General features: G+C 49.8%; 1 non-coding gene across 1 annotated transcript; it reads right to left on the reverse strand.

The window, feature by feature from the left end:
- Positions 1-508: 508 nt before the first annotated feature.
- LOC119920523 lies at positions 509-644 on the reverse strand. Its single transcript, XR_005448265.1, has one exon. It is a non-coding gene; the product is annotated as a small nucleolar RNA SNORA7 (small nucleolar RNA).
- Between the last annotated feature and the right edge of the window lie 13703 nt (positions 645-14347).

Consider the following 14347-nt stretch of genomic DNA (forward strand, 5'->3'; position numbering starts at 1 on the left):
TCTCCTCTTCTCCTCACCTTACTCCCTTTCCTTCTCCTCCTCCTCTTCCTCCTCATCTCACTCCTGTTCCTTCTCCTTTTCCTCCTCTTTCTCCTCCTCCTCCATAGGGTCTCCCCTAGGCTTGAGGCTATCTCTGGCTCCAGGTGGGGGTCAGAAATGCCAGAGGGATGGAAGGATGGGTCTGTCGACTCCCATTAAGACCCAGCCTGATGCCTCCAGCTGCTTTGATTCCAGAATTCTAAAGTTGCAAGCATCCTTCTTGCTAAATTCAACTGCCTCTTGTCTTGTCTTATGCCATCGAGTCATTTCCAACCCATAGTGATACCACGGACATATCTCTCCCAGAACACCCCGCTCTCCAACTGCAATCGTTCTGGTAGTGTATCCATAGAGTTTTCTTGGTAAAATTATAGAAGTGGTTTACCATTGCCTCCTTCCGCGCAGTAAACTTTAGTCTCAGCCCTCGACTCTCTCCCATGCTGCTGCTGCCCAGCACGGGTGAGCTTTGACTTGTAGCAGATTGCCTTCCACTCACTAACCACTGCCCAAGCTAGGAATGGAATGGGTAGGCCTCTACTTGACTCTCCCTCCCATAGCCAAGACTGGTAGAGTACTGGAAACTCTCCAGGTGACCCTCAGAAGGGTCAACTGCCTCTACTCCATCTGAATCCTCCTCAACCTCTCAGCTGACTTGGACACTGTCCACCAACCCCTTCTCCTGGAAACATTATTCAACCTCGGCTTCACTGACATTGTCCTCTCCTGGTTCTTCTCCAATCTCTCTGGTGGCTCATTCTTATCTTTTTCACAGGCTTCTCCTCTGCCTACCATCCTCCAACTGTAGGAGCCCCTCACGGTTCAGTTCTGGGCCCCCTTCTATTATCCAGCTACACCCACTCCCTTGGAGAACTCATTCATTCCCATGACTTCAACTACCACCTCTATGCAGATTATTCCCAAATCTATATCTTCAGCCCTGATCTCTCTCCCTCTCTGCAGTCTCACATTTCCTCCTGCCTTTGACATCTCTGCTTGGATGTCCTACCAACACCTCAAATTTAACATGTCCAAAACAGACCTCCTTTTCTTCCCACCCAAACTATCCTCCCTGTGATTTTCCCTTCACTATAGACAGCTTCACCATACTTCCTGTCTCTCAAGTCAGTAAACTTGGCATTACCCTTGACTCTTCTCTCTCATTCAACCCACATAGTCAATCTATCACTAAATCCTGTTGGTTCAACCCTCACAGCATTGCTAAAATCTGTCCTTTCCTCACCATCCAAACTGCTACCATGTTAATTCAAGCACTTATCCTATCCCACCTTGATTACTGTATCAGCTTCCTTGCTGACTTCTCTGCATCCTGTCTCTCTACACTCCAGTCCATATTTCACTCTGCTCCCCAGATCATTATTCTACAAAACGTTCAATCCATGTTTCTCTACTCCTCATATGCCCATCCATCTCCACATCAAACAAAAACTCCTTCTCATTGGCTTTAAAGCACTCCATCACCTTGTCCCCTCCTACCTTACCTCACTGCTCTCCTGCTACAACCCAGCCCACACACTTGGCTCCTCTAATGCCAACCTACTCACTGTACCTCGATCTCATCTATCTCTCTGCCGACCTTTTGCCCACGTCCTGCCCCTGGCCTGGAACACCCTCCCTCTACATACCTGACAGTTACTCTCTCCACCTTCAGAGCCTTATTGAAGGCACATCTCCTCCTTCCCTGACTAAGCCCTCTTTTCCCACTCCCTTCTGCGTCGCCCCAATCTGCTCCCTTTATTCACCCCTCCCTCAGCCCAACAGGACTTATGTACATATCCTGAATTTATTTATTTATATTAATGTCTGTCTCCCCCTCTAGACTGTGAGTTCATTCTGGGCAGGGAATGCGCGTACCAACTCTGGCATATTGTTCTCTCCCAAGCGCTTAGTGCAGTTTTCTGCACACAGTATGTGCTCAGTAAAGGAGACTGATTGATTGAGCTGTAAAGCAGAGGTCATCCCGAAAGTCACCTCGCACCCACCTCCCTAGAACGGCACCTTCCCTCTCCCAAACCCACAAACGCCCAGTTAGTGTTTCCACTGGAAGAGATTACACAGTTGATCTCAGTTATCCCTTCTGGGGTTTAAATTCCTTATTCTGCCTCTCCTTCTCATTTTCAGCCAAGAGCTAGATGGCGTGGGAAAGGTTTCTCTGTCCACTTTCCCTTTTCTCCCAGCACATGACTGCAGATCAGACGACTTGCCTCCTGTACGAGGCAAGCTCCTTGTGGGCAGGGAACGTTTCTACCAACTCTGTTATATGGTACTCTCCTAAATACTTAGTACAGTGCTCCACAGACAGTAAGCTCTTAATAAATACCACTGATTGATTGAGGGAGAAGGTCACCCCTGGGGCTGAGGGGTGGGGGCAAAAATGCTGGGAGGGGAAGTTCTTCAACAGAGATAAGACTTAGGAGTTCTAAGTGAGGGCGGAGGAGGGGAGGGAGGACTGGAGAGAGGAGTTGTCTCTCAGTGCCCTGTGAAGCCTTGCTGATCTCCCAACACAGAGATTTTCAGCTGTGATTTCTCTCCCAGGAGTGCAGAAAATTCTCCCATTAGTTCAGGCTGGAATCTGGCCTGGTGATGGAGGATCAGAGGCCTCAAGGAGTCAGTTCCAGCCCCCCATCCCCACCCCCTAAAGTTCCAAGAGTCAAGATGAGAAGCCCCCAACCCACCCATTTTACAGCTGGAGAAGCCAAGGCCTACAGCGAGACTGTCACCCATTGGGTCAGGAACCAGAACCCAGGAGTCCGGTCTCACCCCCTGCCCCTGGGCCTCCATCCACCCGCCTCCCTGTCGGCCAAGCTCAAAAGCCACCGTTTCGCCTGATTGTTCGGGAGGAGTTTCCAGTTAGTCACTCAGACCCAACCCCGCCTGACTATCAAAGCTGATGTGTTTAGGAAAAATGTATTCTGGGAAGCCCACCAGGAGCCAATTTCCAGAATGGGCCAAACAGACATTCCACTCTGGCTTGGTTGGGAGGTGCGTTTTCAAGATGGACATAAATCGCCTTGGATTTCCAACACACACATCCCAGAGGGTTTCATGTGGATGGCACATGCAAGCATGCACGCACACGCACACCCGCACTCTGGATGGCTCTCTCCCCCTGGGGCCCACGTGCTGGACCAGTCCTGAAACACTTAAAAATAACAATAATATTTTCAGAAATGGGGCAGGCACCAGCTCTCCTTTCCCATTTTCCAGATGTTGGAAAGCCAGACCCGGGTAGTGACGCTGAGAGAAGAGACAGCGGTTTGAGTTATTTTCCCTGGTGGGCAGTGGCTGGGGGCCGCCACGCGTCCTTCCCTTCTGCGCCCTCAGGAATTCATTCATTCATTCAATCATATTTATTGAGTGCTTACTGTGTGCAGAGCACTGTACTAAGTGCTTGGGAAGTACAGGTTGGCAACATATAGAGACGGTCCCTACCCAACAACGGGCTCACAGCCTAGAAGGGGGAGACAGACAACAAAACAAAACATGTGGACAGGTATCAAGTCATCCGAATAAATAGAAATAAAGCTAGATGCACATCATTAACAAAATAAAAAGAATAGTAAATATGTACAAGTAAAATAAATAGAGTAGTAAATCTGTACAAACATATATACAGGTGCTGTGGGGAGGGGAAGGAGGTAGGGCGGGGGGGATGGGGAGGAGGAGAGGGAAAAGGGGGCTCAGTCTGGGAAGGCCTCCTGGAGGAGGTGAGCTCTCAGTAGGGCTTTGAAGGGAGGAAGAGACCTAGCTTGGCAGATGTGTGGAAGGAGAGTGAGGAGAGTGAGGAAAATCTGACGGCCAGTTTGAAATTAGGATTGTTAATGGTTGCTAAAGGTATTTGTTAAACCCTTAGTGTGTTCTAGGCACTGTACTAAATATTGGATACAAGGTTGTCAAGTTGGTCAGAGACCCTACCCAACATGGGGCTCACAACCTTAATCCCCATTTTACAGATGAGGTATCTGAGGTCCAGAGAAGTGATGTGACTTGCCCAGGGTCACACAACAGACAAGTGGAAGAGTTGGGATTAGAACTCAAGTCCTTCTAACTCCCAGGGCTGTGCTCTAGCCACTAGGAAACTCTGCATCTCTGATATTTTGGGACTGATTAGACTCTGAGCTCATTATGGACAGGGACTGTGTCTGTTGTTGTATTGTACTCTCCCAAGCGCTTAGTATAGTGCTTTGCACACAGTAAGCGCTCAATAAATACAATTGAGTGAATTCCAGGCCAGGGGGAGACGTAGGCCGGGGGTCGACGGTGGGACAGACGAGAACGAGGTACAGTGAGGAGGTTAGCAGCAGAGGAGAGGACGTTGTGGGCTGGGTTGTAGAAGGAGAGAAGGGAGGTGAGGTAGGAGGGGGTGAGGTGATGGAGGGCCTTGAAGCCGAGAGTGAGGGTATTTTTCTTGATGCGTAGGTTGACTGGCAGCCATTGGAGATTTTTGAGGAGGGGAGTAACATGCCCAGAGCGTTTCTGCACAAAGATGATCCGGGCAGCAGCGTGAAGTATAGACTGAAGTGGGGAGAGACAGGAGGATGGGAGATCAGAGAGGAGGCTGATGCAGAAATCCAATCAGGATAGGATGAGAGATTAAACCAGCAAGGAATGGGATAAGAGAGGGGCCAGGTGGCAGCTCAGCTTTCTGCCACCATTTGAACACCGTTTCTGGGTCTGTGTGTGTGGCTCCAGGAAAGCAAAGGGAATGTTGGGTGCCCTCGGGGCCCCCAGTTAATGATAACAACAGTAGTGGAGATGGCGCGGAAGCTGCTGGATCTGGGCCTCCAGAGAAGGCAACCTTGTGCTGGGTGATCTTGAGCCAGCTACCTAACCACTCTGGGCTTCAGCTCCCCCATCACAAATGGGGAGAATCGAAAGCTCCTTGAAGGCAGGGACTATGTCTTTGACAACACTTTTTTTCTTCTAATGGTATTGACTGTAAACTCATCTGGGGATGGGGATTCAAGACCTGTTCTCCCTCCCTCTTAGACTGTGATCCCCATGTGGGGCAGGGACTATGTCTGACCTGATTAACTTGTACCTACCCTAGTGCTTATTACAGAGCCTGGCTCTTAGTAAGCACTTAACAAATAGCATCATTAGAGGCTCTTACTATGGGCCAAGTACTGGGATAGATATAAGACAATCCAATCTTTTCCCACAATCTAAGAAGTATCTTACCTCCACCCCCCCACCTCTTACTTACACGAGGAATCCCATGTGGGACTGAGACTGTGCCCAACCTGATTATCTTGTATCTAGCCCAACACTTAGTATAGTGCCTGGCACACAGTAAGTGCTTAACAGATAAGACGCTGCCAACCTCTTCCTCCACCCCACCTCACCCACTCACCAACTTGGTCATACCCTCGACCTCATCATCTCCTACCGCTGCACTGTGTCCACCCTCACCAACTCTGTGATCCCTCTCTCTGATCATAATCTTCTCACCTGCCTCCTCACTCACACTCCTTTCCCCTGTAACTCCGTATTACTCCCTCACAGAGATCTCCGCTCTCTGGACCCCACCCATCTTTCGGAACGCCTCACACCCCACCTCGCCGCCCTCTCCTCTCTACCCAGTCTTGATGATCAGATTACTGCTCTCAACTCTACCCTTTCTACTCAGCTAGACTCGCTCGCTCCCCTTTCCCTTCGCCGCTCTCGCACCACTAACCCACAGCCCTGGATCACTGCCACTGTCCGCCTCCTTCGCTCTTATGCTCGAGCTGCCGAACGCTGCTGGCGAAAGTCTAAACACCATGCCAACCTCGTTCACTTCAAGTTTATCCTTTCCTGCCTTAACTCAGCCCTCTCTTCTGCCAGACAAAACTATTTCTCCTCCCTTATTGACACCCATGCCCATCACCCCCGCCAGCTCTTCCGTACATTCAACTCCCTTCTCAGGCCCCCGGTTCCTCCCCCTCCTCCTTCCCTCACCCCCAACGATCTGGCCTCCTACTTCATTAACAAAATTAAATCCATCAGGTCCGACCTCCCCAAAGTCTCTTCCCCCCTTTCTCCAACCCCCCTGCTCTCAACATTCTCTGCTACTCTCCCATCCTTCCCAGTGGTATCCTCAGAGGAACTCTCCTCCCTCCTCTCAAGTGCTACTCCGGCCACCTGTGCTTCTGACCCCATTCCCTCTCATCTTATGAAATCTCTCGCTCCATCCCTTCTCCCCTCCTTAACTTCCATCTTCAACCGCTCACTCTCCACTGGTTCCTTCCCCTCTGCCTTCAAACATGCCCATGTCTCTCCCATCCTAAAAAAACCCTCTCTTGACCCCACCTCACCTTCTAGTTATCGTCCCATATCCCTCCTACCATTCCTTTCCAAACTCCTTGAACGAGTTGTCTACACGCGCTGCCTAGAATTCCTCAACAACAACTCTCTCCTCGACCCCCTCCAGTCTGGCTTCCGTCCCCTTCATTCCACGGAAACTGCGCTCTCAAAGGTCACCAATGACCTCCTGCTTGCCAAATCCAACGGCTCATACTCTGTCCTAATCCTCCTCGACCTCTCAGCTGCCTTTGACACTGTGGACCACCCCCTTCTCCTCAACACGTTATCTGACCTTGGCTTCACAGACTCCGTCCTCTCCTGGTTCTCCTCTTATCTCTCCGGTCGTTCTTTCTCAGTCTCTTTTGCAGGCTCCTCCTCCCCCTCCCATCCTCTTACTGTGGGAGTTCCCCAAGGTTCAGTGCTTGGTCCCCTTCTGTTCTCAATCTACACTCACTCCCTTGGTGACCTCATTCGCTCCCACGGCTTCAACTATCACCTCTACGCTGATGACACCCAGATCTACATCTCTGCCCCTGCTCTCTCCCCCTCCCTCCAGGCTCGCATCTCCTCCTGCCTTCAGGACATCTCCATCTGGATGTCCGCCCGCCACCTAAAGCTCAACATGTCGAAGACTGAGCTCCTTGTCTTCCCTCCCAAACCTTGTCCTCTCCCTGACTTTCCCATCTCTGTTGACGGCACTACCATCCTTCCCGTCTCACAAGCCCGCAACCTTGGTGTCATCCTCGACTCCGCTCTCTCATTCACCCCTCACATCCAAGCCGTCACCAAAACCTGCCGGTCTCAGCTCCGCAACATTGCCAAGATCCGCCCTTTCCTCTCCATCCAAACCGCTACCCTGCTAATTCAAGCTCTCATCCTATCCCGTCTGGACTACTGCACTAGCCTTCTCTCTGATCTCCCATCCTCGTGTCTCTCTCCACTTCAATCCATACTTCATGCTGCTGCCCGGATTATCTTTGTCCAGAAACGCTCTGGACATATCACTCCCCTCCTCAAAAACCTCCAATGGCTACCGATCAATCTGCGCATCAGGCAGAAACTCCTCACCCTGGGCTTCAAGGCTCTCCATCACCTCGCCCCCTCCTACCTCACCTCCCTTCTCTCCTTCTACTGCCCAGCCCGCACCCTCCGCTCCTCCACCACTAATCTCCTCACTGTACCTCGCTCTCGCCTGTCCCGCCATCGACCCCCGGCCCACGTCATCCCCCGGGCCTGGAATGCCCTCCCTCTGCCCATCCGCCAAGCTAGCTCTCTTCCTCCCTTCAAGGCCCTGCTGAGAGCTCACCTCCTCCAGGAGGCCTTCCCAGATTGAGCCCCTTCTTTCCTCTCCCCCCTCGTCCCCCTCTCCATCCCCCCGCCTTACCGCCTTCCCCTCCCCACAGCACCTGTATATATGTATATATGGTTGTACATATTTATTACTCTGTTTATTTATTTATTTATTTATTTTACTTGTACATTTCTATCCTACTTATTTTATTTTGTTGGTATGTTTGGTTCTGTTCTCTGTCTCCCCCTTTTAGACTGTGAGCCCACTATCGGGTAGGGACTGTCTCTATGTGATGCCAATTTGTACTTCCCAAGCGCTTAGTACAGTGCTCTGCACATAGTAAGCGCTCAATAAATACGATTGATTGATTGATTGATTGATTGATCATCTATTATCTCCAGTTTATAGATAAGGGGACTGAGAACCAGAGAGGCCAAGTGACTCACCCAAGGTCACACATGGATGAGGGGTATATAAATAGGTTACTTGAGGGAACATTAAGGTGGGAGACTTTTAGGAAGTCCATCCCTCACCATGAGGGTGGGTGCCCAGAAGGGCAACCAGAACACAATTGCCTCCGAGTAGACAGTGGCCATTTCCAGAAACAGAATCCTGGGCTGGGTGGACCATTGGTCTGACTGTCTGCATGGCAACAGGATGCTTGCAGAATCCACATGCTGGTTGCCTGTCCTCATGGTGATGGATGGACCAATTTGGCACCCCTAAACCTTTGCTTCTGAAAATCCATCCAAGATCCAGTACAGCTTAGAGATATGACTGAGAGCTGGGGGCGAGATGGGGGGCCACTTTCTTCTCTCTTCTGAGCTCACCTGGAGGTGTTCTGCCTTTCCAGAAGTCCTCAGGGCTGTTTAGGTAGCCTTCGGATTGTAGTCCCAGGGGTGCTCTGCCAGGCTGGGGGGCCCGGCTGTGTCTCTGAAGAGCCACAGAGGCCCCAGCCTATCGTGCTCCCCAGCTTCCAGGCCCACCAGGTTCCAGGAGGCCCTGTTACTACCTTCGGCCCTTTCAGCCTGGAGCTCAGCCCCTGCTCAGACCTACCAAGCCCCCACCCTCCTCCTTTGCCCTGGACCTGGGCCTCAGGACTCCTCAGCTCTGTCTCCACATGTTGGCTGGCAGCTCTGCTGCCATGTCGGGAAAATGGACAAGGGCCTCCTGGACCCTCCTTGGCTTATGGGACCATTGGAAGGATGAGGAAGACCCTGTGATGTAAGGTGCTTTGGGATCCTCAAAGGGAAAATGCCAGACTCGAGTTGGTGGTACAGTCCTGGGGCCCCAGCCAGCACACAAGCAGCCCTAGATTGTGACCAGACGCGGTCCCCTCCTGATATCCAGGACTGCCCCCGCCCCGGGCTTCATGACTGCTTGCCCTCCTCCCGCCCCCGCCCTGCCCCACAACCGCCCCCGCCCTGCCCCACTCCACTCAGCACTCTCTCCCTGGGACTCGTAAAGTCCAGGCAGCTCCGGCCCCGTGCTGGCCCCAGCCCTCCACACTTAGAGGCCTCCTCACCCTCGTAAAGATGACAGCAAGACATGACGTCAGCTGAGTTCCCAATTAGCGGCCCCCGGGCAGGAGATGCTTTGAGAAAAGCCTACACAGAAGCTTTGCCTGCCCTGTGGGAGGGCAGTGGGTGGGAGGGTGAGGAAGTAGTCCCCTGCCTCTGGGATCCTGTCCTTTCCCAGAATTAACTGTTTGTGCCCTTCCACTGTTAAATATGCACACAGAGACACACCAATTGACCTCCTCAAATGCAAACTGGCCCCTATAGACACACTGGGACTCACCCTCAGAGAAGAGCAGCATGGCCTAGTGGGAAGAGCAGGGTCCTGGGAGTCAGAGGACCTGGGTTCTAATCCAGGCTCTGCCACTTGAGCAAGTCACTTCACTTCTCTGGGCCTGTTTCCTCATCGGTAAAATTCAATACCTTTTCTCTCCACTTTAGACCGGGAGCCTCGTATGGGACAGGGACTGTACCTTTTCTGATTATTTTGTGTCTTCCCCAGTGAGTACTACTACTGATAATAATGAATAATTATGGTATTTGATAAGCATGTACTGTGTGCCAGTGCTTGGCACATAGTAAGTAATAATAATAATTATGGTATTTGTTAAGCATTTACTATGTGCCAGTGCTTGGCACATAATAAGTAATAATAATAATAATTATAGTATTTGTTAAGCACTTACTCTGTGCCAGGCAGAGTGTGTGTGTTTGTGTGTGTGTGCGTGTGTGTGTGTGTGTGTGTGTGTGTGGCTCCTCCATCTCACCCCAAGCTCTCAGTCACACCTCTAAGCGCTGGGATGGATACAAGCAAATTGGATTGGACACAGTCCTTGTACCACAGGGGGACACACGGTCTCAATCCCCCTTTTATAGATGAGGTAACCAAAGCATAGAGAAGTTAAATGACTTGTCCGAAATCACACAGCAGACAAGTGGTGGAGCCAGTATTAGAACCAATGACTACCATGACTTCTGACTCTCAGGCCCATGCTCTATCCACTATGCCATGCTGCTTGTGCTTCACAAGAGGAGCAGCTTAGAGCAGCATGGCCTAGGGGAAAAAAGTGTGGGCCTGGGAGTCAGAGGACCTGGATTCTAATCCTGGCTCTGTCACAACCCTGCTGTGTGACCTTGGGCAAGTCACTTAACTTCTCTGTGCATCAGTTACCTCATCTGTAAAATGGGGATTCAATACCTGTTCTCCTTCCTACTTAGATTGTGAGCCCTAAGTTGGACAGAGACTGTGTCTGACCAGAGTACCTTGTTTCTTAAACAGTGCTTGACATACAGTAAATGCTTAACAAATACCACAATTATTGTTGTTACTATTGTTATTATTATTAATAATAATAATATCAAATATCACAATTATAATCAATCAATCATATTCACTGAGGGCTTACTGTGTGCAGAGCACTGTATGGGAGAGAACAATACAATAGAGTTAGTAGACAGGATCCCTGCCCTCCAGCAGCTGACAATCTAGCAGGGAAGATAGACAACAGGTAGGGGAAGCAGCAGAGTATAAGGATATGGACATACAGTGCTGTATGGGTGGGGGTGGGGTGAGTAACAAAATGCTTAATAGATATTGACCCAAGTGCATAGGTTATGCAGAAGGAAGAGAAAATACAATGGGGAGATGAGAGAGGTTAGTCAGGGAGGGCTTTCTGGAGGAGATATGATTTTATTAGATCATGAGCCCCTCCCCGAGGAACATGGATTGTGTCTAATTGCACCTCTGTATTCTTTCCCAGTGCTTAGTACAGTATTCTGCATATAGTAAGCCCTTAATAAATAATATTTTTCATTCATTCAGTCATATTTATTGAGTGCTTATGGTGTGCAGAGCACTGTACTAAGCACTTGGAAAGTACAATTCCACAACAGAGACAATCCCTGCCCAACAACGGGCTCACAGTCTAGAAGGGATGGTATTTGTTAAATGCTTACTATGTGCCAAGTACTGTTCTAAGCACTGGGGTAGATACAAGGTAATCAGGTTGTCCCACATTGGGCTCACACTCTTAATCCCCATTTTACAGATGAGGGAACTGAGGCCCAGAGAATAATAATAATAATAATGGCATTTGTTAAGTGCTTACATTGTGCAAAGCACTGTTCTAAGCACTGGGGAGGTTACAAGGCAATCAGGGTGTCCCACGGGTGGCTCACAGTCTTAATCCCCATTTTACAGATGAGGTAACTGAGGCACAGAGAAGTTAAGTGACTTGCGCTTAGTACAGTGCTCTGCACATAGTAAGCGCTCAATAAATATGATTGATTGATTGATTGATTGCCCAAAGTCACACAGTTGACGATTGGTGCAACTGGGATTTGAACCCATGACCTCTGACTCCAAAGCTCATGCTCTTTCCACTGAGCCACGCTGCAGCCATGCACCAGTACTACTACTACTACTAGGGCTTTGATGATGGGAAGAGTAGTGAGAGTAGTGATCGTTCAGATATGAAGAAGGCAAGAGTTCCAGGTCAGAGGGAGGACGTGGGCAAGGCGTCAATGGCGAAAGATTCGGTTGTAGTGGGAAAGGAGCGAGGAGAGTAGTATTATTACTCAGACATACAAAGAGAGACAGTCGATGACACAAGAGATATAGAGATATACACTTACAATCCCAAAGAAGAACTGTGTCATACACAAAAAGACACACACAGACATACAGGCATTGAAACCCTCCCCACCCCTGCCAAACAGTTTTACTGACCAAATTACAGGTCTTGCTGTCTCCATCCACCACCACCCCTCCCGCCACCCCATCCCCCCTCATTCCACCCCGTGACCAACCCGATGAGGGCCAAGTTTCTGAGCTCTAGCTCACCATCCCCAGGAAGGGGGGCGGCCGGTGGAGTGGGAGGGAAGGGGAATCAAGTCTTGGTCACTCTGAGAAAATTCTTCCTGATTTTATTCTTCTGTTTCTGCCCTGATGGCATTCCCCTCCCCCACCTCTGCCCACACCCAGTCCTGGAGAGAGGAGGGGCAGTATGGCCATGGAAGCCTCGTCCCATAGCAGGCCCACTGCAGGGCACCTCATCTCCCACCCCCACAAACCAGCATCCAGCATTACCTCGGATTGTAAACTCCTTGTGGGCAGGGAACATTCCTATCAACTCTGTTACACTCTACTCTCCCAAGCGCTTAGTACAGTGCTCTGCACACAGGAAGCACTCAATAAATATGATTGATTGAGTGAATGCTCGCCTCATCTTCAAAGCCCTTCTGAAATCACATCTCTACGAGGAAGCCTTTCCTGATTCATCTCTCATGTCCCCATCCTATTTTCCCCCAACTGCCACTTCAGCACTTTTGCATCACCTAAGCACTTGGATATTCACCCTCCTCATCAACTCCCACCAACCCATAGCACTTTTATGTCTATCTTTATACTCTGTTTTCTTTAATGGTGTTTGTTAAGTGCTTACTATGTCAAACACTGCTCTAAGTGCTGGGGTAGGTACAGGTTATTATTATAATTATTATTATTACTACTACTACTACTACTAATAATAATAATAATAATAATGGCATTTGTTAAGCACTTACTATGTACCAAGCATTGTTCTAAGCGCCGGGATAAATACAAGGTAATCAGGTTGTCCCACATGGGGGCTCACAGTCTTACAGCGTAGCTCAATGGAAAGAGCCCGGGCTTTGGAGTCAGAGGTCATGGGTTTGAATCCCAGCTCTGCCAATTGTCAGCTGGGTGACTTTGGGCAAGTCACTTCACTTCTCTGTGCCTCAGTTACCTCATCTGTAAAACGGGGATTAAGACTGTGAGCCCCCTGTGGGACAACCTGATCACCTTGTAACCTCCCCAGCACTTAGAACAGTGCTTTGCACATAGTAAGCGCTTAATAAATGCCATTAAAAAAATCCCCATTTTACAGATGAGGTAACTGAGGCACAGTGATCTTGGGCAAGTCACCTAACTTGTCTGCACCTCAATTTCCTCATTCATAAAGTGGAAAGTCAGTAGACTGTGAGCCCTATGTGGGACAGGGACCGGAGCCAATCTGATTTTCCAATATCTACCATAGCACTTAGCACAGTGCTTGGCAAAGAGTAAACACTACCATAATTATTATTGCACAAAGTACCTTATCCATTTTCCGCTAGGACCTCTGTGATTAGCCAGTCACTCGCTCAGGTTGTTGGATTCTCACCTGCAAGTTTCCCCTAATAAGAGTCCCCCTACCGCCTCTGGTTCCAAGGAAGAAGGAGGGAAGGAAGATGGAGGGAGGGAAGAGTTCCCCAGCAATGAAATAAATGAAAAAGTCAAACCTTGGAAAAACACTCCTATATTTCTGAGAGTGGGGAAGAAGAAAATCCATCTAAAAATAGAACTAAAAATGTCTACTATTCTTGAGCAGAGGGAAGGAAGGGCAGCAGTGACTCTGCACATGAGCAGTGGACATCTTGATAAGGAAGTCTGATACGGGCACCACCTTGAATGCTCCAAGCAGTGGCCATCTTGGGAGAGTCTGAGGTATAACACTGCCCCTGCCACATGCTGTCCTAAGGCCACCGCTTACCTCACTCACCATCTAAAGGGAGCCCTGATCTCACCCCAGCTCACTGGGCACGGAGCTGAGAACAGACTCGGGGCTCCACGCCCGGTAGCCAGGGACCTACGGTGACTCCGCGTGACAATCACCCGCAGGCTGAATTCGCACTGGCCACCTCAAGGTGTGAGTCAAGCTACAGCTGGCAGTTTTCAGTGCCGACAGTTTTCCTTTGTGAAAAATGAACCCTCTCCTCCCCACCCCTGCCTAATCCAGCTATTTGGCCATCACCAAGGGAATGGAATGATTTGGTATTGACTTTGGTAGGAGACTTTTTAGCCCTCCCTCCTTCCTTCCTCCCACCTAGAGGAAATGTCTGCAGAAATGAGGAGAGACAAGGAGGAGGTGGAGGTGGAGGAGGCAAAGGAGGTGAAGGAGGAGGAGAAGGAAAAGAAAAGGAGGAGGGGGAGCAGGAGGAGGAGGAAATGGAGTAGAAGAAGGAGGAGAAGGACTCGGGCTGAAAAAAAAAGACGTTTTAGATTTCACCGCAGTGTAACTGAACATTATGTTAAATTCCAGGTTCCAGGAGCTGCCAGGAGCTGGAAGAATGTTGGCTATTTATAGCCAATTAGAGAAAATCGATTTGTCTTGTGGCTGGAATGCTCTGCCCAGAG

Source organism: Tachyglossus aculeatus, chromosome X1, assembly GCF_015852505.1.
Source record: "Tachyglossus aculeatus isolate mTacAcu1 chromosome X1, mTacAcu1.pri, whole genome shotgun sequence".
NCBI lineage: Eukaryota > Metazoa > Chordata > Mammalia > Monotremata > Tachyglossidae > Tachyglossus > Tachyglossus aculeatus.